This window comes from Lynx rufus, unplaced genomic scaffold, assembly GCF_022079265.1.
Source record: "Lynx rufus isolate CCGP_SWC_20201006 ecotype Redwood Valley unplaced genomic scaffold, mLynRuf1.p SCAF_5, whole genome shotgun sequence".
Lineage (NCBI taxonomy): Eukaryota > Metazoa > Chordata > Mammalia > Carnivora > Felidae > Lynx > Lynx rufus.
In genome coordinates this window covers 79,394,935-79,422,849 of record NW_025814867.1, presented here as the reverse complement: position 1 = coordinate 79,422,849, position 27,915 = coordinate 79,394,935, and the positions used below count along the sequence as shown (strand labels likewise).

Below are 27,915 nucleotides of genomic sequence, written 5' to 3'. Positions count from 1 at the left end.
TTTATTGATGCTTACCAACTACCCCAAGGACATTACAATAGTCCTCCCTCTTCGGAGTGTTTCGAGATGCTGCTTCACTGCATATTCAGTTCCACGTGCAGGGGCTCCGTCGCTGGTAGTCATGTTACTGAGAGAGCCTCCTATTCCAGCACCAACACCACCATTTCACTTATAGTTGCTTTATAACGCACCTTAGCATTTGGCCAGGCTGGCCCCCGTTCCTCACCACTCCTGGTTTTCAAATTTCTGTTAGCTCTTCTGCCTACCTTTTATCAAGACAGTTTTGGAATTCATTTTTGTTAGGATTCGAGAACAATACCCTCAAAAGCTGGGCCCAGATGACATGCAATGTACAGGAAATTAACTCCTTAACCACCTTCCTATCTCCATTTAGGAAGGAGGTGTATCTTTCCCTTTATTCAAGAGGTCCTTGGGGGTACTCAAAAAGTTCTAGAACCTTTTCCTACAAGCCAGGCACAATTCTCATTAAAAGACGCCCTCTTTGCTTTGCAGTGAATAGGCTTGCAAAGATCACAAAGTATTCATTTTCTAATGCCACATACAAAATGTAACTGCAAATGAGACATAAGGAGACATGTTTAACCTTACAATAACCAAAGAAATGCTAATACCAAAGAAACAACACATTGAATGCTGGCAGAAGCAGCAAGATAGGCAAGATACTGACTCCCTCATGCATTCCTGCAGCAGCTATGGAAACATCCCCTAGAATACAAGCCATCAGTGGATTTGAATAACCATACAATGTTAACCTCTGACCTTGATATCTCAACCCTCAGACACCATGCTTAAAATTGCTGATGGACTAAGCTATACTGATGTATAAAAATGATAATCACAGCAATATATAAAAATAATGGAATAATTAAGTAAGATACGGTGTAACCACTCAATGCAATATTAAACAGGGTTTAAAATTGTAATCACTCGGGGCGCCTGGGTGGCGCAGTCGGTTAAGCGTCCGACTTCAGCCAGGTCACGATCTCACGGTCTGTGAGTTCGAGCCCCGCGTCAGGCTCTGGGCTGATGGCTCGGAGCCTGGAGCCTGTTTCCGATTCTGTGTCTCCCTCTCTCTGCCCCTCCCCCGTTCATGCTCTGTCTCTCTCTGTCCCAAAAATAAATAAAAAACGTTGAAAAAAAAATTTTTTTTAAAAAAAATAAAATTGTAATCACTCAAGACTATGCAGCAATACTTAACGTATGATGCCAAGTGATACATAGCACTATGGTAATTTATGCTTATAGCTAAAGATTACAAGGGAATACACAAAAATGACAGATCATACCTGTATCTAGGTAGTAGAATTATAGGTGACATTTTTTTTTTCTACTCCACGTTCTGGGCCTTGCACAATGTTACATTATTTATATAATTAAAAAATACAAAAGAGGGGGCCAATTTTCAGGTGTCTTCCAGATCAACAGTTTGCAATTCTTTTGCTCTTAAAGGTGGAAATAGGAGACTGAGGCAAGTGCACCAACTTTTCAAAGGCCCACAGATCAAGTACAGGCAGAATTGAGACTAGAACCCGAATCTCAAGATTTTAGAGGTAGTATTCTTTCCGACACAGCATTTTGCGGTGTCCTTTTTCTAGGGGCCAACCAACTCTTGGGTCATTTTAATATTTTTACATATTATACATAAGTAAATGAAAAGAGCAATGATCTATTACCTCTCTTGAGAACAATGGCTTTAAAAATCTTACAAAATGTCTTGATTGGCTGAGGTTTGAATCAAATGTCTTTCCTGAATACGGCTATTCCACAGAGAAGAAATCCAGTTGACCCTTAACCAACTAAGAAGTCAGGGTCACTGATCCCCCAAGCAGTGGAAAATCTGTATATATCTTTCAAGGCCCCCAAAACTTACCTACTTAATAGCCTACTGTTGACTCGGAACCTTAGCAATCACCTAAACAGTCAAGTCACATAAGTCAAGTAACATATATTTTGTAAATTATGTGTATTATATACTGTATTCTTTCAATAAAGTAGCTAGAGAAAAGAAAAACTTATTAAGCAAATCGTAAGGAGGGGCACCTAGGTGGCTCAGTAGGTTAAGTGTCAGGCTCTTGATTTCAGCTCAGGTCATGATCTCACCGTTCATGAGATCGAGCCCCATGTTGGACTCTGCACTGACCTTGCAGAGCCTGCTTGGTATTCTCCTTCTCTCCCTCTCTCTCTGCCCCTCCCCTGTTCACATTCTCTCTCTGTCTCTCAAAATAAGTAAACTTAACAAAAATATGAAAGAAAGAAAATCATAACGAAGAGAAAACACACTTATTGTACTACGCTGTATTTATGTATTTACTTTTATTTATTTATTATTTTTTGAAGTAGCCTCCCCACCCAGAGTGGAGCCCAACGTGGGGCTTAAACTCACAACCCTCAGATCAAGACCTGAGTTGGATGCTTAACTGACTGATCCACTCTACTTAATTTTTTTTACAATTTTTTTAAATGTTTATTTATTTTTGAGAGAGAGACCCACACAGAGCATGAGTGGGGGAAGGGTAGAGAGAGAGGGAGACACAGAATCCAAAGCAGGCTCCAGCCTTGGAGCTGTCAGCCAAGAGCCCGATGTGGGGCTGGAACTTGCGAACCAGGAGATCATGACCTGAGCCGAAGTCAGATGCTTAACACACTGAGCCATCCAGGCACCCCTGTATTTATGTTTTAATAATCCACTATATGTGGACCCACGTAGTTCAAACCTGTGTTGTTCAAGGGCCATATGTCAGTCTTTTCCACAAATGCCTGCATACTACAATCTTGCTTTTGTAGAAGTAGTACTTTCCTCATAAAGTCAGAAAACAATTTCAGGGCTAAATCAAGCATTAATTTAACAAAAAAGATAAACTTCAGCTTTGGACATTTACTTTAGAAGCTAAGAGGTCTCAACTTGCAATATTATCACTCCAGGAAAAAAAAAAATCCTTTCAAAATTTGAAAGCTAATGAGAACTATTTCTTTGACTCTTCTCACTGCAACCTGACAACACATTTGGCAGAGAGGTGTTTATATACCTGTATACACAATGGATAACCATAATTAGTTTCTAATATCCTGTAATGTCTAAAGATAACATTTGGAGCCCACATGTATTCGAACACTCTGTGAATTCTGAGGGGGTTCTAATTAGGTCCCAGTGGAGGTAATATTTAGAAAAGAACAAGGTAAAAGAAATCATCAAATAAAAGACAGCAAGAATAAATGGTTAATAAGGCAGAGAGGCTCCTGTGGGGTGTGTGTGTGTGTGTGTGTGTGTGTGTGTGTGCGTGCACGTATACTAGGATTTAAGCATTATCTACTGAAGGCACATTTTCCAAGAGCTTGAGCAACCACTTCTGGCAACTGGTGAGATAGTTTCCTATTTCCTGATATGCTACAGAACTTTCTCCTTCCCATAGTTTTCTAAATATTGAGTGACATATCAATCATCCCTCAACCTGCTGTTTTCAGTCACCTTCTGAAAAAAATGCCTCTTTCATCCTGCCTTGACACTATTCAAATCATGATAAAATAAACATTGAAGGGGCAGGGGTTGGGGTGAGGCAGAAATTAGGACGCATTTTATTGACTAGTAAATATATTCATAGAAGTATATTATAATTACAATTAAAATATAATTTTATGTTGCAGATGCCTGGGTGGTTCAGTTGGTTGAGTGACCGACTCTTGATTTCAGCTCAAGTCATGATCCCCGCAGTCACAGCATGAAGCCCCATGTCGGGCTCTGTGCGGACCGTGGAGCATGCTTAAGATTCTCGCTCTCTCTTCCTCTGCCCCTCTCCCCCACTTGCACTCTCCTCCCTCTCTCCAAAAAAAAAAAAAAAAAAAAAAAAAAAAGCTAAGTGTGCACGTATATAAAACTTTATGTGTATATAAAGAACAATCACCTCAGCAGAGAGAAAGAATTTGAGGGTTAAATTTACAATGAAAGATGAGTATGCTGGCGATTTTGTGAGAGTCCTCATTCAAGTTTAATCTTTCCCTCACACATACTCCTAATGCACACTTTTGTGCCTTTAATGTTAGACACGTCTTAGCCCAGTTAGTATTACATCCTTCCTGTTAAGATGTCTGTCTCTTCTGCCAGACATAAAGCTCCTTGAGGGCAGAATTATACTTTAATCATGTTTTCAAGTCATAAAGCACCTCACACACAACTTTACCAGTGCCTGGTAAAGAAAATACATTTCATTAGGTAAAATGTATATCTATTTGTGGCAAACCATGCTAAGGAGGTGGGGAGAAAATAGAGAAAATGGGGAATAATTGAGAATATGTACAAAAAATATCAATTAAAATGGATTATATGTCCCTATACTACCCATAGTCAACACAAACAAACAACCATATTAAATTTTCCAGAAATACATTAGAAAATATCTTCTGTGTCTCGTGTCACCCCTGATGATGTCTAGGAACAAATGTACCACAGCAGGGTGAAAAGGAAAGTACAATTTAAGGTACAGTAGAAAGGAACTGGATTCAAAACCAGAATCCTCATAAAATTGAGTGTCTGACAGAAGTCAGTCATTTCACAGTAAAAACTTAAGACATAAAAATTTTAAAAAATAAGGCAAGAAGTTAAACACCCGTAGGCTTCAGTGGATAGCACACAATGAGCACTATTGATAAACCAGCACTATACGGACTTGAACCTCGTCTGGGCCTTAGTTTTCTATCAAGGTTTTGGGCCCTGTGTTTCTACAGGTAAAAATACCAGGAGACAAAACCTTATATGTTAGGAAAACAACGCACATGCTGAGGGTAAGACACAAAGGAGGGGACCAATACAGTCAAGGAATATACTCTTTTTGTAGAAGTTAATGTCCCAATAGCTTCTGGGGGAAAATCTTCAAAAAAAATGCTACATTAATTTAAAAAAAAAGCAGCATAAGAAAAGAAATAAGGCCCTAATTATTACCATGCAATGAACATCTAATACACATACTGTTTTAGGTACTGAGGAGGGTACAAAAGAAATATCGTGTATATAAACCCGAAAAAGCTTAGAGTTTAACTGGAGACTGAAAACAAACATCATCATTACTACATGTAAAGGTGAACAAAGAGGAGTTCTTTAAAGATTCCATTTAAAGAGCTTTTGCATCCTTTATGGTAGTTAAAAAGTGGACATCAACTCTGTGATATAGACAAGACAGACATTAATAACTCATTTTACAGATGTGGAATTTGAATTTGAGAAAATCAGTCAACCCATCCATCAATCAATCACACAAACAGCAAATGACAAAGCCTGGACTCAAAGAACTAGACTCCAGATTTCTAAATAAATCCAAGTTCCACTGTATCATGCCACCTCCCTTCCAGCTTTACTGGAATATACAAGTGACCTGGGTGAACACAGACATTCACAGAAGACCAGAGACCGGTGAACATTGCCTGGGTTAGTAACGATTAGGAAGGACTACCCGGGCAAATGGGACTGGAGACAGGTGCCACACTCTAGAAGGAAAGGAGGCAGAGGGCTTGTTCTTCTCCAGATTCCTCAAGCAATCTCATCTACTGTTCTGCTTTCATCATATCCTGACCATTCCCAACTCCAGTCCTGACCTTTCTTCTGGACTCCGGGCTTGCACATTCAGGAATTCATTTGCAGAAGTCTCAAATCTGAAAAGTTTTTTTAAAACCTCCCATTCTATCCTATACCCATAGAGATATGGAACTTCCTTCACTATTGCCCATTTCTATGAATGGCACCAGCCAGTCCCCAAAAATCAGAAACAAGGGAGCCTACTCTGTACTAGGGTAATGCATTGGTTTTAGGCACGGTGCCTTTCCTCAACATGGTTTCAGGTATGACAGCTCCCTCAAGGACCCTCTAGAGACTACCGAGGAGTAGAATAATCCCCAGGGCCCCCAACCATAAAACCATTTTAGGAATAGTAAAATACCCAGTTATTAATAATTCCATCTCAGGTTGTTGAAGAAAGGAAATAGAGGAAAGGAGAGAGAAGGAGAGGGAAGAAGAAAGGGAGACAAGAAGGGAGGGAAGGACAGGAAGAAACTCGGTGGCAGAACCAAAGGTCAAAATGGGGCATTTTTTTTTATTTTAAATTTTTTTAATGTTTATTTATTTTTGACAGAGAGAGAGACAGAGCATGAGCAGGGGAGGGGCAGAGAGAGAGGGAGACACAGAATCTGAAGCATGCTCCAGGCTCTGAGCTGTCAGCACAGAGCCCGACGTGGGGCTCGAACTCACAGACCGCGAGATCGTGACCTGAGCCGAAGTCGGATGCTCAACCGACTGAGCCACCCAGGCGCCCCAAGATGGAGCGTTTTTAATTTAATTTACAAATGAGTGTCGAAGTCTCACAATTGAACTCTGGGTTCATATCACTGTCACATATTGACAGCTATGTGTCTTTAATCACAGCATCATCATGGACATGTGCCTGACTCTCTATTACACATTTACTAAATGAGGGACAGTCAACTCCAGAGCCTGAAATAGGTAGAAGAGAGTGATGCAGAGGATGGCAGGTTAAGAAAGCACAAGGGCAAGGACCATAGCCTCCAGCGTCAGACTGCAAGGCCTGAACCTGGCTTTTGTCACTTACTCACTCTGTGACCTTGGCAAGCTGATTTAACTCTGTACGGCTTAGTTTTCTAATCCACGAAGATGAGTTGTAAAGATGTAACGAAATAACTAAGGAGCCAACAATTATCAGGGGAAAAGAGAATTTCCTCTTCGAAGGGACACAAACCACCTGAGAATCTGACGGAGCCGGGGGGTGAGGAGAGTACACCCTCACACAAACATGGAGAATTATGCAATTTCAGGAGGCGCACGGACCATGAACCCTTAATTTCATAGTCCTTAGACCAGATCATCTCTAAACTTCTTCCTCTTGCAAGAGCCTATGATATGAGCAGCACAGAAACGAGTCCCGAAGGATTTCTGTAGGTTTCAAGAGAAGCAAACACAGGCAAGCTACACTCAGACACCTTTGGTTTCCATGTGATTAGCAAAAGTCTGTCAAATGATTATAAGGAATATATCCAAGGCCTTGAGTCAAAGGAAATTCAAACCAAAGTGTAATACTGCCATGGACTGAATTGTGCCCACCACCCCCCCCCCCCCCCGCCAAATTTCCATGTAGCGGCCTTAACACCCAAAGCGATATTTGGACATGGGGCCTCTGGGAGACAACTAGCTTTTGATGAGGGTGGGGCCCTAATGATGACACTAGTGCCCTTATAAGATCCCAGAGCGCTTTCTCTGTCTCCTCTCCCTCCCACCTTGCGAGGACACAAGTGAGAAGGCGGTCTTCTACGAGCCAGGACGAGAGCTCTCACCAGACCCTGAACATCCTGGCACCACCATGATCTCAATCCTCCAGCCTCCAGAACCGTGAAAAACAAATAAACAAATAAAAAAAAAATTCTGTCGTTTAGGCCACTCGGGCTACGATGTTTTGTTATGGCAGCCTGTGCTAATACGGATTCCTTATCCAAAAGCATGCCTACAGACGCAACCCCATTTCCTCATGATGGGATAAAATACTCATCGTGGGCTTTGCCATGAAAACGCTGCCTCATCCCAAGTGACCGAGAAGCAGCATTTTTAACTATAACCTATACGGGTTCATTTTTTCACCGGCTTCTAATACTTAAAAAAATAACTTTAACAGAGGCATCTGTACTTTTTCTACTTACTCCAGTTAACAAACATAAAGAGTAAGAGGCAGTAGAAAATGAGGAAAAAGTACCTGGGCTTTAGGCATAATTAATTTCATACCTGGCTCACCACAGCTAACCTGGGTGACCTTACAGTTTTAATTATCAATTCTTCATATCATATCCATCAAGTCATACCACTGCCCTTTCAAAAATATCTGCATCCTGAGAAAAAAGTTCAAATTTATTCTTAATCTTCATAATCTGCTCTCAAATTACAGTTCCAACTATATTTCCCATAATTTCCCCCAAAGGCCCTACTCTGCAGATTCTAACCAATATTCTACGTTCACCCTCTCCAACATAGCCCATACTGTCTTAAGAAGGTCTTTCTCTTAGCTCAGTCTAGTGCATCATTGTGGGGTGAACTCCCTTCCACTCTACAGCAATCAAAAACCTACTTATCATGCCATAGCATGGATGAAACTGGAAAACGTTGCACTCAGTGAAAGAAACCAGTTATAGAAGATCAGCTATTGTATGAATCCACTTACAGGAAATGCCCAGAATAGGCAACTCTACAGAGAAGAGAGCAGATTACAACTGCTCAGGACTAGGTGAAGGAGATTTGAAGAATAAAGAGTGATTGCCAACGGGTGTGGATTTCTTTTTGAGGTGAGCAAAATGTTCCAAAATTGATTTTGGTGATGGCTGGACAACTCTGTGAACATAATAAAGACCAATGAATTGTACACTTTAAAAGAATTAATTGTATGATATAGGAATTAGATCTCAATAAAGCTCTTATTAAGAAAGAAAGAAAGAAAGAAAGAAAGAAAGAAAGAAAGAAAGAGAAAGAAAAAGGAAGGGAGGAAGGAAGGAAGGAAGGAGAGAGGGAAGGAGGGAGGGAGGGAGGGAGGGAAAGAAAGAAAGAAAGAAAGAAAGAAAGAAAGAAAGAAAGAAAGAAAAAGGAAGGAAGGAAGGAGACAGGGAAGGAAGAAGGGAGGGAGGGAAGGAGAGAGGGAGAAAGGAAGGAGGGAGGGAGGGAGAGAGGGAAGGAGGAAGGAAAACATACCCATCCACCTGGTCTCTTCAAATGTATAAATGTATTTTCCCTACTTTGTCAGAGTTAAAACTCCTTCAGTTGAACTCCCTCAGAATGTTATTTGTACCTCCAGTTAACGTCTCTCATTCTAGCTGGCAATATAATTATGTTTAGTTCTTCCAGTGTCTGCCTCCCCCACTAAACTATGAGTGCTTTCAGAGTAAAACAAAACTATGCAAGACATTCCCATAGCCAGGCCTCTGTTAACCATTAGATTCTTTTGTGCACATTAGAAAAACGCACCTGGACTTGGGCTGGGAAATAGAGTGAGGTTAGGACTTGAGTCTCTCCTGCCCTCCTGCCATCGAGCACGACATAATCTGAGTGACAGCAAGCAGCAGCCCTGCCTATACCCTTCTTCTCGCCTCCAACAGTCCAGTAAAATTCTTAACCCAAGGGAGGCACTCCCAATAAATAAATTAATACCTGCAGAATGAAAATGATACATCCGAAACCATGTCTTACAACAAGCCACTCCCAGATTCCAGCAGAAAGCTCAAGGCATTTGAATTTGGGTTTCTCTTTACCAGTTATTTATTTTCGTGTTTCTTAACAATGACATAAAAAAATGTTTTTCTTACTAATTGGATTCAAAGACCTGGGGCGTACATATGAAATACAGCGAATTATTTTCACACATTTAAGTAGAAAGGAAAAACAGAAATTTTTTTTTCTTAAGTCAATTTACAATTACTAAAACAGGTCAAGATATTATGAAAGCCTGCCTTTTATAGAGGAGACAGCAAAAAAATATTACTGAAAGGAGTTTTAGCATCAACCCAGGTTTTAAAATGTTCCTTGTCTCAATTTCTACACTTGAGCAGAGTCCTGACCATTTTGTACTTCATGCAGGAGGCTTCTGTGTCCAAACCCACTCTCCCTTGCCCACCTTTCCCTGGCTAACTCCATTTCTTTGGAGAAACATACCTTACCCACAAACTAGGCCAGGAAGAAAAACGTGTTTTATATTCCCACAACAGCCTGCACCCATTTGCTTTGTATCATGTATCATGACCATAATTACACGATTATCTGTGAAATTATGAATGTGATCATTGTCGTTCCTGGACCGGAAGCCCTGCAATGAGAGGGCTTGTATCAGCCTGGTATCCACAGTTGTGGTTAAAGGCCTGATACTTGGTCATGGTAGGCGCTCAAGAACTAGCTGCTGATTAAATCAATGACCTCTCCTCATTCAAAGCATTAGCTTCTTGAAAACAGGAATAGTGTTTAATTTATCTTGGTGTCACCTATTGTGCCTGGTTCATTGTCCAATAGGTAGATAACATCACAGAATTCACACGCAGGTGAATGAATAAATGACCTGCATAGTGAGTCACTATTCATGCGTGGTGTGTGAATGGTAAAATAGCACACTTGAGTGGGTTAGGAGGTGAAGGCAACCGTGCAAGGAAGCTGGACCCAATAAGAGATCGTGGACCCAAGACGAGAAGGCCGCGGCCGAGATCGAAGATGTCCACAGTCTAAGACTGATGCCAGTTTCCTTGGGCTCGAAGAGTTAATTCTCTCCCAACTCCAATGGGTGTGACCGTTTTCCAGATGCAACTGGGCTACAAATCTTGTGTTGTATCAAGCAGAACCCAAGAAAACCAGGCCGTCAGAAAAATAGAATCACTCAAAACAAAACCAAAGCTGGAACAGCCAAAAGACCGGCCAGGGTTAAGCAACCATGAGAAGGTCAGGGTGTGCGTGCCACGCAGAAAGCAAACAGGCTGCAGCTTGAAACACGTCTCCCCTGTAAGGACTTGTCCGGAGTCGTGCCCCAGCAGCCTCTTCAAGTGGCTTCTGATGTGAAAAGGTCATTCTGCCAAACACAGTTTAGGTAGATGCCAGGGGCAGACCTCCCTGAGGGGTTGAAAGGGTCCAGAAGGTAGCGAGGGAAAGTGTGCGGATAAAGAAGGACACTACTGTGTGCCAAACCCTGCGTCAGACACTGGCAGTGCGCATCCCGGAGCTCAAGACCCACAATCAAGATGCTGGGAACCCAACTGTGCAGTTTAATGACAACCACCATCGAAAACCCAAAGAGCAGAATGATAATCATGGGGCTGATTAGGTGAGGACTCTGATAGCATGGCCCACCCAGCATCACAGGATCTATCAAATCGATGGAGCTGCCATCATTCTGGAGCACCAGACCAGGGTGTGCATGCCGGCTCCGACACTCACGGGCGGTGCGGCCTTGGGAAAGTTACGTGAACTTGAACTTGGCGCTCTTGTGAGCCCTCCTCTGTTAAATGAAGAGCAGGACAGCCCTCAGTTCAAGGTGAGTTCGGATTCATAAGCAGTGATGGAGGCCACTGAGGGACAAAACACTGCCTAACAGAATCACAAATGCCACAACAGGTAGGACCTTACATCCAACCGGAGGTCAAGCGCCTCGTTTACGAAGAGTCCACACCTCAGGCCCAGGGAGGAGAAGGGGCGTGCCCACATCCACTGAGTAAATCACCTTACCCAATCCGGGGTGAGCAGTCAGGCTTGGTGATTTATGATGCCTGGTGCTGCTCGCTAGCACACGGAGCCGCCGACAGAATTGTTTGCTAACAGATGTACTATGCTTCACATGGTACCTGGCTCAAAGGCAGCAGCGTGTATGTGTTTGTCATCACCATTGATAAAATAATGCCGTTACAAATAATGTATCATAGGGTGCTTTGTAGTTTACAAAGCCTGTTCATATCGACGATCCCATTTAATCCCCACAACGACTCCAGGAATCAGGACTCCCCAGCCCTGGGCACATGGGGTCAAATGACACACAGAGAGGTTTCTTGGTTTTCCCAGGATCCCATAGCTGGTGAGCAGAGAAGTGCAGCCCGGAAACCCACGTTGTCCTGTGTACCACACACAGGGCAGATAACCGCTAGCACGGGAATTGAGATTTCTGGTGGAGACTTTCCACGAGCTCTACTCTAACAAACCTCCTACCTAAAGGAAGAAACTCAAAGGCATGAGAATGTCTTTCTGTTTTTGCCACAGCTGGCTTAAACCTAGCAGAAGGAATATCTTCCTTGGAGCTGGGGTTTCTTTCCCATCTACGGAGAGAGATGGCCTTCCTGCTGAGACACAGGTGATGGACCAAGAAGAGGCTAAAACCGGGAGGAAGGGGGAGCGAAAGGAGAGAAATAACCACTGATAACTAGGCCACAGCCCTCGAGCACCTGGTGATGAGCTAGCTAATCCTTCTCCTTACCAGGAAGACTCTAACCACCACTTTGCTGTAGTGAATCTCTTAGCAGGAGGTAAGACAGAGAGATGATAGGTGGGGCATAAACCTCTCTTTCACACATATCTCTTCACGGAAGTGGGTAAATTTCTCAAGGGAACAGTAACAGAGGACTGGCCTGGTGTGGGTAAAGTCCTCCTAAAAATGAAACTGCCAAAGGACTAGGAAGGTTCTTCTTACCTTGAAGGTAAAAGAGTTTCATTATAGGCTTTTATCTTTCATCTATGCATGAATGCATCTATCTATCTACCTACCTACCTACCTACCTACCTATCTACTATCTAATCAAGAGAAGCAAATAACTCCTTTCTTTTTAAGAGTATATTATTTAAAACAGAAAAAAAAGTACTGGACAGGTAAAAAAGAGACCTTGATTTTAGTTCTGGTTTTGTCACTAAGTAGGAGAGTAAATTAAGAAAGGTTATCAAAGCCTTCCAGGATTCTATTTCCTCATCTGTCAAGTGTGGGCTTGGGCAGATCAACAAGGACCTTTCAAGCTTAAAAAAGGAAAGAAGAGGAAAGGAGGGGAGGGGAGGAGAAGAGAAGGGAGGGGAGGGGAGGAGAGGGGGGAGGGGAGGGGAGGGGAGGGGAGAGGAGAGGAGAGGAGAGGAGAGGAGAGGAGAGGAGAGGAGAGGAGGGGAGGGGAGGGGAGGGGAGGGGAGGGGAGGGGAGGGGAGGGGAGGGGAGAGGAGGGGAGGGGAGGGGAGGAAAGCTAATATTCTCAAATAAACAGAAGAAAATGTCATGATGGTCAAGCCAACTTTTCAGAAAAGTTAAAAAAAAGAAGTGTTTCCTCCATAAGTCTTGGTTTTAAATGCAAGAAACATGCCACAGTTTAAAATCACCCATATTCATGCCTTTGATGGTGAAAAAAGCCTACCACCAAAGCCAACAAAGTTTTGCTTAAAAACAAGCTATTTTCAGGAACAACTCTCCAAGTTAAAGCCCTAATTCACAAAATTGAGTTTGGCTGGTATAACACTGTCTTCTTTCTGCAATTATTAGGCTCTAGAAGGTTTTTTTCCTCCCCTTCCTAACAACATTTCATTTGCAAAGTGTTTGATCCTGAAATAAACCTGTAATCCCTCCTATGGTGAAGGGAGGGCAGACAGGGATCTGTAGTGTAGCCCAAACGCCTTTATATTTCACTGGAGATCATTACAAGATGGCAGATGTGAGGCGTAAGGATTTTGACAATAAAGTCATGCTATTTTCCACAAAATTCCAAAGAATGTTCCACAAAACTCGAGTCTGAGAAATTGCCCACAAAAAGGCTCCATTATAAAATAAATTTGACAAAACCTGAATTTAAAGAATGCTGTGGCCATTGTTTTTAACCTACAGGACTTCTTCGAGTTAAGCTTGCTGAAGATGCACGGAGAATCTCCAAAGTGAGTGGCTGGCTATAAAAACAGCTGATTCCCCAGCTGATTCGGCCATTTGTGGAGCTACTATTCCACAGAGGGCATTTCAGGAAATGCTGCCATGAAGTGACCGTGGATTATGACAAGGACAGAGCTTTATTCCTGACAACAACTCTACCTGAAAGGTAGGGTCTTACCCTGAAAGGTAAGGTCTAGATTCAGCTAGAAACTAGGTTTAACTCTACCTTTTCCTACTCCCAATTTTGTAACAGATGCAACAATAATCAACTAACAACTCTGACAAAGCGATTTCTATTTCTTGAGACGTTCCTGTATTATATAGAAAGATCCTCACCCAAGAGGTCTGGGTCTCCCCTATGCTTCGGATATACTCTGTGATATTAGGCAATGCCAAGGGGAACTTCTCCCCTTTTTTCTCTGTCGCACTCTTTTTCTTTCAAATTATTCACAGGCACAACTCAGAATCCATTGTCTTTAAAGATCCGTTTTCTCATTGTCTCATTTCTGGGACAATGAGAAAATACCAGGCACAGAGCTAACAAAGTCATTGAGAGCTGGTGCTTCCCCTGTCTGTGTGAAAGACGGCTGTGCACAACAGTTTTTGTGTCAGGGCTTCGGTTTCTTGCACTCAGAATGAGGTAAGTGGACTTCATGGTCTCACATCTCACGCTTCTATAGCTTTTTGGGGTGGCTCATCATTACCTCTGCAGGCAAGACCGCGGATGTTTTGAGCAGTGGCAGCAACTTCGGGACAAGTGCTCCCTGCGTCGCAATGGCACCCCCACGCAAAACAGTGCTTGGAGGGGCGTCTGGGTGGCTCAGCCATTTAAGCATCACACTCTTGATTTCAGCTTGGGTCTTGATTTCACAGTTCGTGGGTTCAACCCCGCATCGGGCTCTGCGCTGACAGTGTGGAGCCTGCTTGGGATATTTTTCTCTGCCCCTCCCCTTCTCTCGCTCTGTGTGTCTCTCAAAAACAAATAAACTTTTTTTTTTTTAAAGCACTATTTGGATAACTCTAACACTTGCTGTTCCAGCGGAGGCTAAAACTCCAACCTCCTTATTCTGGGACCACACCATGTAACGTCTGGCCAGTCACGGGCACACTATGGTGCCTCATCAGCTCACTTGCTGAAAGTGACAGTAAATTTAAAACCACCTTGACATGGCAGAGAGCTGAAGCAGAGGAGCCACGGTGTGGAAACATATCCACCAACCACCACGGGGTTGCTGGTAGCATCCCCACTTTAACGGCCTTCTTCTACAGGAAAGGTGGTAAACACCTACAACTATTGCCCAGCATATAATGCATTCCACGAATACTCTCCTGCATAACCCATCCAGCTGTATTTTTAAGGGCAGAGGGCAAGAGTAATTTTAATACTGGCTCCTAAGGAAAAAGTAGAGATAAGGAGAAAAAAAGTGCCACTTTGATATTTAAAAGAAAAAAAAACGCACTTATGTCACCCCTAAAAGTGATCTGCAAGGAAAAGATAAAGAGCACTCAAGAGCCTTTCATTATAATCCCTGTATACCCATCCAGCATTTCCTGCCTTTGTCTCTCCTACTCTTCCTCTCTCTCACCCATGCCGGAAAGCAAACCCCCTTTCAAACACACTTAGACTGCACCAGGTGCGGGGCGGGAGGCAGGGTGCGCGTGAGGCTGGCTCTTCTGTCTCCTCTTCGTACAATACCTGGAGACTATGGGGCGCCTGGGTGGCTCAGTCGGTTAAGCGTCTGACTTCGGTTCAGGTCATGATCTTGCGGTCCCCGTGAGTTCGAGCCCCGCGTCGGTCTCTGTGCTGACAGCTCAGAGCCTGGAGCCTGTTTCAGATTCTGTGTCTCCTCTCTCTCTGACCCTCCCCCGTTCATGCTGTCTCTCCCTGTCTCAAAAATAAATAAACGTTAAAAAAAAAATTAAAAAAAAAAAAATACCTGGAGACTATGAGAGCGTCACTCGCACACTCACTGGCTTTTCACCTGCAGTAACAGCTCTTCGAAGGGCGTGGATGGCAGCTAGAGGGCAGCACAGAGGAAACAAAAAATTCAAGCACAGTCCACACCCTTCACTTAGCCTCCTGGGGAGACTTTCCCCCTTTTCTACCAGGTCAAATTCCACCCAGTGTTCAGGGCCCACATTAAATGCTTACTCCTCCAGGGAGACGTCCTTCATTTTCTCCATATCTGTCTCCAACCCCACCAAAACTAACATCTCTCTCCTTCAATGACCACAAATCCCTGAATCAGAGGTGCAATCTAAATATGATAACTCTCGGGGCACTGGGTGGCTCAGTCGGTTAAGCATTCAACTCTCGATTTCGGCACAGGTCATGATCGCACGGTTCGTGAGTTCAAGCCCTACATGGGGCTTTGTGCTGACAGCTCAGAGCCTACTTGGGATTCTCTCTCCCTCCCCCTGCCCCTCCCGCACTCATGCTGTCTCCTTCTCTCTCAAAATAAACAAATCACTTTAAAAAAATCAAATAAGTATCATAACTCTTATCAGGGAGATTTCTAGTCCAGCCAACTCTCTCTCCAGCAAGAGTTACCTGCATTAACTTTCACCAGCCCCATTCCCCTCTGCGAAAAGATCTCTTAAGAGGGCAGAGACCAGGTCTAGCTCTGGTTGAATTCATTGTGTATCAAGATAAAACCTGTCTAAAGAAAGAATTAATACAAGTATATAGATAATTATCATACAGGAAAGACTCTATTAAAGACAAAGAAGGCAGGAGGAAATGAAAGATTCCAGGCTGAGAGCTAGGCAAGGCCGTGCCGGATGTTTATTGAAGACCTTCTCACACAGAACAACGCATTACCTTAAAAAATGGAGGCAGCTAACAGTAACTGAGCATAAACTGTAAGTTGGGCAGAGCCATAAACATTTTCCAGGTATTCACTCTTGGGATCCTCAAACTAACCTTGGAGGTAGGCAGCGTTTTCACCTCTAAATAAAGGGAGGAGGCAAAGGGGGTGCAGCGAGCTCATGCAAGTCGACAGGGGAAACAGAAGAACTGGCCTCAACATTCAGTAGAGAGGTTCCAACAGCAAATGTGCTGGACCATCACGCTCCACTACTTCTGCAGAAGACTGCCAGCATCCCACCCAAAGGAAGCGGGATGTGGTACTTTCTACAACCCAAGGGAGGGATTTCTGCAAAAGGGCCCAAGAAATGGCATCATGGGAGTAAAGGCCAATGTACGCAGAAACACCACATTCTAGACGTCATAGGAAGATGACCCTCTTGGGATTTTGAGAGAGAAGACTCAAGCCACTGGTCGAGCTGCAGCCTTTTCTCCTGGACCAGACTTCCTCCAACTGGGACTTGCTCAATCTTTGCCGTGAGCAGTGAGGCTGAACTTCTAGTAGCACTATTGTTTTGTGAGTGACAGAAACGGGGTTGTCACCTTGACTGTGAACATTGGAAATGCTTTGTGATGATCTGACCAGTGTTTGCCTTCCAGAAAAGGTTAAAGGCCTTTTAGTGAAGGACTGGATGTGAAAAATCGAACTTAAATGGTGAAAGAGAGCATCTTGTGGCCAATCTTAATGATACTTAATTCTCAGATGAGGAATTCTGTAGTAAACAACCTCTTGATTCTGTGCAAAACATTTTTAATTTCATGCCCTGCTAATCACACAGCTGTTAAATTTCCCTTCCCATCAGTTGTAAAAAAATAAATAGATAATAATTGTAATAATAATTTAAGAAACAGTTGGGCCTCAAACAAAATTTGAACCCTAATGAATTTTCCCATCTGGAATTAATAATGGAGTGGATGGTGAAATTGCCTGGATTCAGTTGATGTAAAGTTATATTACATTATTAAAAGTATCAAAATGTAATGCTCCAAACATCAAACGTTTCTAATATGCCAGCCACAGAATATAAAGCCTACCTCGCATTCTCAGGCAAGCCGGGCACTTGAGGTTTCGTTCCAACAGATTTTAACAACCCCTTTCCTTTCACTGTGACCTTCTCTCCTCTCGGCCACAAAGGCACGATATACATACGAGTACTGACCTGCCTTGGCATTAGACACTTGACGGTCCAGAGCCCAGAGAAGAGAAAGCAGTGCCTTCGTGTTGCAAACACATCAATCTAATCAATACAAGGAAATTAAAAAGCTGCCATTAACGCTGCAGGTCAAAACACGAGCTAAGAAGTAAACGATGGAAGGGAAAGGTTTTAAAGTATTTGGGGACAAGACAAAGAGGTGGCCCAAAGGAGCAGGGAAGTAGGGAGTAAGCCAATGTTGCAGGAAAGAGGACAATGACCCGGAAAGAAACCCCAAGCCCAGAAGTTGCAAAAGGGAACATCCAGTAAAGAAGGAGGTGACACATGTACTAAAAGAAATAAGTATAGTCAGACGGACCAGACTACCAGCAGGAGATCTGCAAAGAAGATATTCTCAGGTTTCTGTGCAGTGACTCTTTTCCCATAGCCCAGGCAATAAAACACGATAGGAAATGCCTAGAGCAGTAACGCACCGTCTCTTCATCTGGCTTGTTCAGACCTAAAAAGTTCATTGAACAAATTCCTTTCAGCTCTTAAAGGTGTGCTCAAACGCCACTTCCTTCAGGAAGCTTCTCCCCCATTCCACACCCACCAGAACCCTCCTCCGGGCTCCCACGGCATGCTGCCTATACCTCTCCTTTTTCACCTACATGGATTAGCTTGGTAAAACTGGACCTCCCACTGGATTGTAAACTCTGTGAAGGAAGAAATTACATACAACCCCACTTCCAGTCCTCAGTGCCAGGTCTAGGTTTGTCATAGCAAGCATTGAAGGGATGGATATGCTTTCTCAAGGAAACCAAGGAGAGAACACTTCCTTTTTAGGTCTTCTCATTAGAGAAAACAGAAATGAAATGATTTAGCAATTTACCCACTAGCGATTCCCCTACAAACCCCTAGAAATGACAACCACTATCAATATTTCCTTGCTCTTCTCAAGTTTACACAAGAAGCTCAGAACATGAACACAATTTTCGTAACTGTTACCATAGTCCACAGGAAGCAAAAAGTACAGTATAAAGTTACAGCGCTTTTCTGTCCTGAGCACAGGCTCACAACTGTTAGTGTGAGAATCATTTCCAGGAACCTAAGGTGCTTTCTCAAAATCTCAGGGTCCCTTCAGCCCCACCCTCCAGTCTACATTTCATTGAAAACAACAGCATTTCCTTCTTGCCTCATCATTAATGATAAAGTGAATGAGTCAACTCTACAAAACAAAACAGCACCAATAATCTACAATGAATGTCACTGCACTTGGACAGCAATTTATATATTCACTATCTCATTTCATCTTTTCTATGAGCTTCTGTCGCAAGAGGAAATGGGATAATTACTTTAGAGATGAGGAAACTCAACTCCACAAGGTATGATTTGTCCCCAAAACACAAAGCTCATGGAGGCTATGACAAGATGTGAACTCAGGATTCATGATTCAAGACGCCCCTTCCAAAGTTGTGTTCATTTATACAAAGTCGTCTGTCTTATCTAAAGTGTTGATGGCACCACAAGTTAGTAATGGAGCCCCTGAGACTTACATGCATGAAAAGTTACCTGATTCAGATAAAGAAGGAGATGGGTTTTACGAAGATACAAAAGAAGGAGAAAGAGAAAGAGACAGTGAAAAAAGAAACCACTATGGGTGAAGACAGTCAGTTAAATTTCCTGGAAAACAGGGGTCTTGAACTGTACTTAAAAGGTGTGCTAATGAAAATGAGCCCACAAACCGACAGTTTCAGAATCATCCAGCAGCTCGTCAGAAATACACATTCTCCCACACTATGCTCTCAGACCCACTGGACCATCATCTCTGAGAGTGAGGTGCCCCAAGTGATTCCAGCACAGGCCAGATTTGAAAAGGGTTGCTTGAAAGTTCTGACAGGACCTCATAAATGAGAAGGTAACAGGCAGGTTCCAGGAGTTGGGAAATGACATTAGTAAGAAGGAGGCCCAGAATCTAGAAAACTCAAAATACGTCAGCAAAGCAGATCTAGGGCAATGGGCTGGAGAGGCAGCATCCCCTGCGGGACTGGGTCTAAAAAGTTTCCCTATAGTCCTGCCGTGGAGAACGCTGAATGCAGGCAAGGAAGGCAGTGTATGCATGTGGGCTCTACAGTCGCTCAGACCGAAGTAACGAACCTTGAGAGAAATGGCGCAGACACGAAGAACAGGATCGTCATGCAACTCAAGACAACGGTTCACGTGTGGCACAGAGGCTGTTCAGAGGAGAACCTCCTGTATGACCTGGAGGAACCCAAATTCACCAGACAGACAAGGAGGTAAAGGAACATGGCAAAGATTCAAGACATAAAACATGATCTACCTCAGCACAAGTGAGGTGCCCTGGGATTCAGCATCCTCCCGTGTAAAAGCAGAGATTAATAATCCTGACCTAGTCCGATTGTGGAAGGGATTAAGTGAAGTAATTTTATGCAACTGCTCCTCATGAAAGGCCCGGGACAGTGTCGACACTCATTAGAGCCTTCCCTTCCCTCTCAAGCTAATGCCTGGGAGGAAGAAGGAAACAGGCACAGAGCCCTCTCTGGGGCCAGTTGGTGAACTGCTGACACCGATGCTGTTTTCTCAAAAAATGTTCACAAGGCAGCCTGCTAGGGGAGTTCCTGTGGTTGGTAACCAACACACTTCTGCACATTCCATTTGAAGACCTCAGGCTCCCTCACTTCCTGCTTCTCACTCTTACTTTTCAGAGGGGCTGCATGCTCTCAAGTTTATCTTGAGCACAGCTTTCTTTCTAAATGACACGTCATTTCTACAGGCAAAAGTGCTCCAACTTCTTCTTTCAGATGGGACTCTCGGCCGCCCCGAAAATGGATCTAGCTCTAGTCTCAGATGATCTCTTATTGGCCAATGGACACGATGGCTGGGGGTCTCCTGAAGTATGCCTGCTAGGGGATGTTAACTAGGGTTGCTCAAAGGCAAAAACAAAGTTCCAGAGTCTAAGGAGAGCAAGCTGAATGTTGTCCCAGAGGGTTCCCTAAAAGTAGCTAATGTACATTGTCAGTACCTAAGAGGGCGCCAGAGTATGAGGCATTCTGCAGGTTGATGCGACCACTCTTTTTAGAGTGATGTCAACCTGGGCTAGTATTGATGGACCACGCATAAGAAAATGACTCAAAGGATGATATGGGTAAGGCAGGGATCACCCACCTGCCTACAGTCACCTCCCAGAAAGAATGTGAAGCTGCTCTAGTGTTTTTTGCTATGTTTTATCATCTTCCCATTCAATACCCTACTCACTGTTTCTCGCCCTCCCTCCAACGCACAGGATCCTCTAACCTCATCAACATTTGGTGAACGAACACCTTCTTTTCCACCACACTGCACGCTGGTACCTTGATTCTATCATTCGTTCCACTTGCTTACAAAGCCATCTCCCTTGACCAAAATCCCACTCATTCAAGGCTTACCCAAATGTCACTTCCCCCAGGAAGCCTTCCTTAATCCCTCGCCCTCCACCCAAGTTGGAAGGAGTGGTTTTTTTCCTTCTCTGAACTCCCTCGCCAAGGTTCTGCTTTTTACTTTAAAGTATAGCTATCTGTGTACCGTGTCACCTTCACTGGGTGGTTAATACTTCACACCTATCATCTTGTGTCAGCCTCGCAACATGCTAAGAGACAGAATAGGCAAGTATAATTATACTCATTGCACGGAGACAATACGGCTTAGTGGTTAAGAGAGCAGCTTCTGGAGACAGCCTACCTGAGCTCAAGTTCTGCCTTTCCTTCTTATGAACATGTGACCTGGAAGCAAGTTGTGTTAAGTCTCTGGTGCTCAATTTTCCCTCTGTGAAATGGGAGAAGTAACAGTAACTTCCTCAGAGAGTGCTTGTGAGGATTGAGTGAGTTAATAATGCAAAGTGCTCAGAATAATACCTAACTCAATAAGCGTTAAGTAAAAGTCCCAGGGAGTTCAGAAGTGGCCAGGTCAGAATTTTCCAGATTTCTGTCATGTTTCTTCCCTCCGTAATGCTACCTTTCAGTATTGCTCATCCATTGAGCAAGTATTTATTGAGCTCGTAGATGAGCCAGGCATGAGTGTAGGCAACTGGGAAACAAAGACAAGGCTCTGAAGTCAAGGTCCTTAAGCTCTACCAAAGAGAAAAAAAGGGGCAGAAAGGAGTCAATGCAAAAGTAAGATAAGTAAACGGACAAGACAGGTGAGTGTTTTTGTTTTGGTTCACCCTAGTGTCACCTCCCCCCATCCTGACAACCCGGTACGGTATTCCACAGTGACAAAACGATGCAGAGAATGCTTCCTGCCGGATATGAAACTGTATTTCTAGAGCTCAACATTTGTTCAGAACATTTTGCCTCATCTCACCAGTTTCTTCAGGGCATGAGCCAGGAATCACTCCGGGGCTTTTCCCTCATTATCTTAGACACGTATTTTGGGTCATCCCTCCCCTCTCATCCAAATAAACCCAGGTGCATCCCCGGGGGCTGATATGTGACTCAGTACAAGAACATTCTGTCTTGGCACTCAGCTGCTGCTTCTGGACTCACACTGTTTGCATGAGATTTATTGCCAGAGGGGCATTTCACGACAAGAAAGTGTCATGCACAGAACTGTAGACTTGACCACTGTCTCCCTTCAGGATTCCAGCTATTAAAAGAGTTAAATCAAACTAATCCCATAAACTGGTTCCTGAGAAACTTTGAACATAATGTTTCTGCATCTTGCAAAATAGCCATTCTTCCTCTCTGCCATCTTTAGGACGTGTTTTTTGTTTTGTTTTGTTTTGTTGTTTTCATCTAGGAGAAATATTTTCCCCAATTTAATTTTATTATGCTCATACTTCAAGGCTTTTCTACAGTGTTACTGAGTCATGTGCCCTAGTCATTTGTCATTCTTACAGTCGCTGCCTGATTTGCTAATTCACAACTTTGTATCTTCCTCCCATACCATTCTAGGGGATATATCCAGGCGTATGCACACCTTCCTCCCCACACTAGCTAAAACTCTCCAGCTTAAAGAGTAGCATTAGGGGTGCCTGGGTGGCGCAGTCGGTTAAGCATCCGACTTCAGCCAGGTCACGATCTCGCGGTCCGGGAGTTGGAGCCCCGCGTCAGGCTCTGGGCTGATGGCTCAGAGCCTGGAGCCTGTTTCCGATTCTGTGTCTCCCTCTCTCTCTGCCCCTCGCCCGTTCATGCTCTGTCTCTCTCTGTCCAAAAAATAAATAAACGTTGAAAAAAAATTTAATAAAAAAAGAGTAGCATTCATGGGGCGCCTGGGTGGCTCTGTTGGTTAAACGTCTGACTTCAGCTCAGGTCATGATCTCGTGGATTGTGAGTTCAAGCCCCCGTGTTGGGCTCTGTGCTGATAGTTCAGAGCCTGGAGCCTGCTTCAGATCCTGTGTCTTCCTCTCTCTCTCTGTCCTTCCCCCGCTCACTCTCTGTCTCTCTGTCTCTCTCTCAAAAATAAATTAAAAAAAATTTCAAAAGAGTAATATTCATGTCCTTGACCAGAAGCAGATGAAATACTTGCAAACATTCTATACCTTCCTCTGCCTATGCTTATTGTAAATCATGGTCTTTCCTGACCCGAAAACTGCTGACTTGGAAAGTCAGTCTATTAAGGCTAGAAAGATGCAAGAATTAAATGCAAACACCAATGTGACCTCAGTTAGTGGCCCTTCCCTCGAATCTGTGCCATTGAAAGAACTTCCACGCAGGCCTCCTGAATGCACAGGTGGAGCCCGATACCAGAGTGGCCAACATCTGTTGATGTGTTTCTCCACCAAAACCTCTTGGGAAATGAGCCACAGAGTCCAAGAATGCTGAGTCCAGATCCAGCTTGTGGACTGAATGCCAGCTGGTAGGCAAACTGGTTATGCAAGCAATGGAAACTTTTACTTAAGCGAAATAGTATAGAAAACTAAATTAAAACAAATCTCAAGAGTGCAGCTACTCAAGGTAGAAAGGCCCAGGGTCCTCCTCGCTCACCCTGTACCCCAGGATCTGAGGCCAAATACGCACTCAGGACCCTGGGGTTCCTTGAAGCATAGATTAAAAATTCGCTGATATAACCTAATTTCAACCTTAACAATTCTTCAGGGAAACTGAGGGCCAAAGATAAAGCACAGCTCATAGACATAGAGCTACCAAGCATCACAGCCATCAGTATCTTGAGAGAAATCATACTCTCTTTTCCAAAACATAAAACATTTATTTTTTAAATGTGTGTTAACTTTTGAGAGACAGAGAGAGTGTGAGCAGAGAGGGGCAGAGAGAAAGAGAGACAGAGAAAGAGACAGAGAGAGAAAGAACCAAGCAGGCTCCACAATGGCAGCACAGAGCCCGATGCCGAGCTTGAACCCACGAACCGTGAGATGGTGACCTGAGCCGAAATCAAGAGTCAGACGCTTAACCAACTGAGCCACCCCAGGCGCCCCCCAAAACATAAAACATTTATGATCTATGATTCTGCCCTTTCAACAGGATGTAGAAGTTGGTATAATCATTGTGCCAAGCAAAATTTAAAAATGCATCCAAGGTGAAAGAGTGGGCAACAGCAAATAAGGACACCTAAATTATACCTTGGGGCTCCCAACTTCTGGAAACACAAAACATCCATTCTCCCAGTTTCAAGTAATGGTTCTGCAGTGAAAACAACAAAGTGACAGTAGCGGGATTTTTTTTTAGCCACTATACATAAATGTGTCAGGCACAAAATCAAACCGCTCAAAAATAATGTGAAATCCAGTCAGTTGCAAGTACAGAAAAACACAGCATTTGTGAGGTGTGGGAGACACGTAACCTAAATGTGCTCCTTGGGTTAGTAACTTGAACTAGGAATTCACGAAAAGAAGTGTGAGGAGCCTACAGAAGCGAACACTGAGCAAAAACATTGTGAGACACATTTGATATAATAGTCACATGACTAACAAACTGTCACATCAAACTTTCCTGCAATGTGGGAACACTTTGACACTTCATATTTTTAAAAACTGACATTTTGATTCATTACTGTAAATAGCACTTTGGGTTAAATATTGTGACAAGGAACAGATCATATATATATGTACATATACATGCACTCTATATATTACATGTGTATATTTTTCCTAGCTCTGTTACATTTGGAAATATATGAAACCTTTTCTTACAGTAACAGTTTGGGCCAGCGTGTAAACAGGCTACTGCACTCCTAAACCACCCCTTTTTCTTGTTAAGTAGGCAGATGGACAATGTTTCTTCACTCCACATAAAGCCAATGAAGCAGAGGGGTTTCAAGAGTAATAGGATGACTTCTAAAGAGACTCCAAATAAGCCGGTCAATCCCAAGCAAAGGATGTTATCAAGGTTGTGTTAATTACCTGCACCTGAATTCACAAAACCATTCTTGCAAACATGCAGAAAACATTTGTCTTGCCTTCAGAGTGGTCCTAATCTGCTTAGACAGACACAGACCTACGCAACTCTAAAGCAAGGTCAACTGCTTCAAACGTACAAGACAGAAAGACGTTTTTGTTTTTCTTTTTTCCTTTTATTTATTTAGAGTGCATTATTTATAGTAAATCACATGTTCTCTTAGCCATTGTTCAGAGTAAAGTGACTCAATGGAACTAAAGTATGGGCATCCATGGGGACCAAAAATTTTTAGAAAGATTGCAAGAATACTCAGATACCCAAGACAAACTTTCTCCTCAAAGAAAATACAGTGTTTGGTTTCCATCTAACACCAAACAATACAATTGTCTAACTTCTTAACTTTACCTACAACGCTAAAACAAAAGGTAAAATATTTATCTCCCTGAACATTCAAGTTTAAATTTCAATTTTTCCTTTGGTAATTCCAAAGTTATTATGCACTTTCAAAGTATAGACAACTTTATAAAAAGACCATAAGATAATCACACACACACACACACACACACACACACACACACACACACATACACACACACACAATACAGAAATAGATTTCACAAACATATTTGTCTTATATATTCAGCTTTCTCTCTGGACATGATACTATTATTATTCAACTCATCCTCCTCCTTAAACACCTAGAAAGTTAGATATGAAAAGGAAACATGATATATGTCAGATATTATACTCACTACAAATAAGCCTTGCCTCTATTCTGAAATTTAAATTAGGCGAAGTTGTTCTTCCTGACCACATACATAAATTATTTATGTATTTCAGAAAGGATGCAGAATGTTATCAATCCAACTCATCCAAATCCTACAGAAGTTAGGAAAGCATAATGGATATCATGTAGTAAATATGTCAAATGTTGACAGGAACCTAGAAAACAACAATATCAACCAAAATCCTGGCTTTCACCACAGCATCCAAAATCCTTACATCCTTCTTTTACAACCAAAAATAGTGGTCTAACTTTGTTCTCTGCTAAATTAGTCAATTCATTTAGTGCAGAAGACCATTCATCCCCCTATCCTGTATGTATCCAAATGTATTAAAAGTTTAAAAATTCTTACACACTAAAGTTTATCTCAAACTAAACAAATTAAAGAATATACAAGTGCACCATTTTTCCCTGGCTTACTGAAAAAAAAATCAGCTACGATGTTATCCAAAGCACCGTAACAAATCACTGTTTGAACACGAGGTCTCGTAATTATTTTCCCAAACTCTTAAGGGGGTAGGTTGCAACCTTAAAAGGTTGGAGACTCCACCATAGAAGGTTGAACCACTGTCTATGAAACAAAGCCCCTCCACAAGTAGTGGGGAAGAGCAGAATGGAATGTTACATTATTTGAAGACAGAAGGCCCAGATCCAAATCAAGTCTCTACCATTTATTACTCGAAGTGAGTCTGAGCTGGTTCCTTGACTCGTTTCGTCATTGCAGAACGAGGATAACACTGGACAGCATACTGGGTTTTATGGAAATTAAGACCATACAAGACCATACAAGAAGTCATACAGAATCCAAGTTGGTGAGAACACTGTTCCCCAAACTCATCATTTGCCAACTTTCATTGCCAACTAAGAAAACTTGGAAGAGGTCAATGTGAATTCAACCAAGTTCAACTCAACAAAAATTTACTGTATGCTCATCATAGTGACTTGGATCCGTGTCAGGTGCCATATTTGAAAGGCAAGGGGGAGGGAGGGCAGGAGGGAGAGGAAGAGAGAGGAAATAAAGAAAGGGAGAAAAATCGCTTCTATCCCCTAGGCCCCTGTAATCTTGTGGAAAAGACAGCATTTCACATGCAAACTACCTTAAGAATATTTCACACTACATAATCAAGTACCCACCAAGAAAGGACAGTGCTGACAATGTCTCTCATGGTAGTCTCACGTGAGGTCCTATGAGAGGTCAGGAAAGGGTTCAGAGCAATAGAGACCATGACATGATTGTCCCCTGCCCCTTGAAGCATATACCTGTCATAACCTCATCTGTGGCATCTGATAGGAAAGTGTCTCTGCCGACAGGCACTGCTGAGTGGCACCTCGGGCATTCACTCTGGGCTATCTGTCAGCCAACGCTTTCTGTAACTCCCCACCATTTCCTCATTCCTTCCTCTGCATGGAGTTCCTCTCCCAGTTCAACTCCTCTGCCCATCCTTAGGGACAGTGACGTCCCCAGGCCTGGCTCATCTCCATCCACAGCGCTCGGGCAGGGTACATGTGGCACAGTCAGAACAGGAGAAATCAGGAGATCCAAGTTCCCATCCCTTGTCCCTACTGCACTCTGTAACCTTGAGCAAGTCACTGCCACTCAGTGGGCCTTAGTATCCTCACCCAGCAAATCAGTGGAGGATATTGAAAAGCCCTTCCTACTCCCAAGCGTTCGATGTCTGTGTCCTGACCTACAGTTTCCAACAGTTTCCAAGTGACAACTGGGGCTCACCAGTCACACAGCGTCTGAAGAGGCACTGACATGACCACATCGACGGTTTCTATTGTGGGGAAGGTCAGGGGCTCCTTCAGAAAATAGCTGATCTAAACTGAGCCCAAGGACTGTCATGGCAACACTTCTCACAAGCTGCCAGAGGTAGGGAGGAAAAGCAGCCAATGTGCGTGTGCAGCTGCCTCATTTCAGAACAGCACTCAAACCTCGTTAATATCATCTTGCTTAATACCGAATCCCATAGATCATAAGCTATTTTTACTATGTATTTAACAGATCTGTGTCTCATCTTCCCTGCCGGCATTTTCACAGTCCAGTACAGAGAACTCTGCTATCGGAGAGCCTACGGAACCTCGGGCCGCCCAGGGTTAACTCAGAAGAAGGAGAGATGGGGAAAAGGAAAGTGAGCAGGGGGAAGAAATATAGAGTCAGAGGATTGCAGGTTTGGGGAAACGAAGGAGGAAGATGTAATAAGAGCAAGTACGAGCCAATAAGGCCAACAGTCATGTGTGAGACACGAGTCTGGATCTCCCGAGACTCTGCTATATACTTAGGAGAACACAGGCCCTCCCACCTCAGTCTTGCTCAGTCTTGATCACAAGCGCCTACCCAGCACAGTGTGCTCATCAGAGCTTCTAAGGAGGG

At 43.2% G+C, this 27,915-nt stretch overlaps 1 protein-coding gene across 1 annotated transcript in view; it reads right to left on the bottom strand.

The window, feature by feature from the left end:
• Positions 1-27,915, bottom strand: part of LPP (LIM domain containing preferred translocation partner in lipoma) — a 677,526-nt gene that overhangs the window by 465,022 nt on the left and 184,589 nt on the right. The window contains exon 5 of the mRNA XM_047099816.1: positions 15,347-15,427. The gene's annotated coding sequence lies outside the window, so the exon portion shown is untranslated. The remainder of the gene's footprint in view (positions 1-15,346; positions 15,428-27,915) is intronic.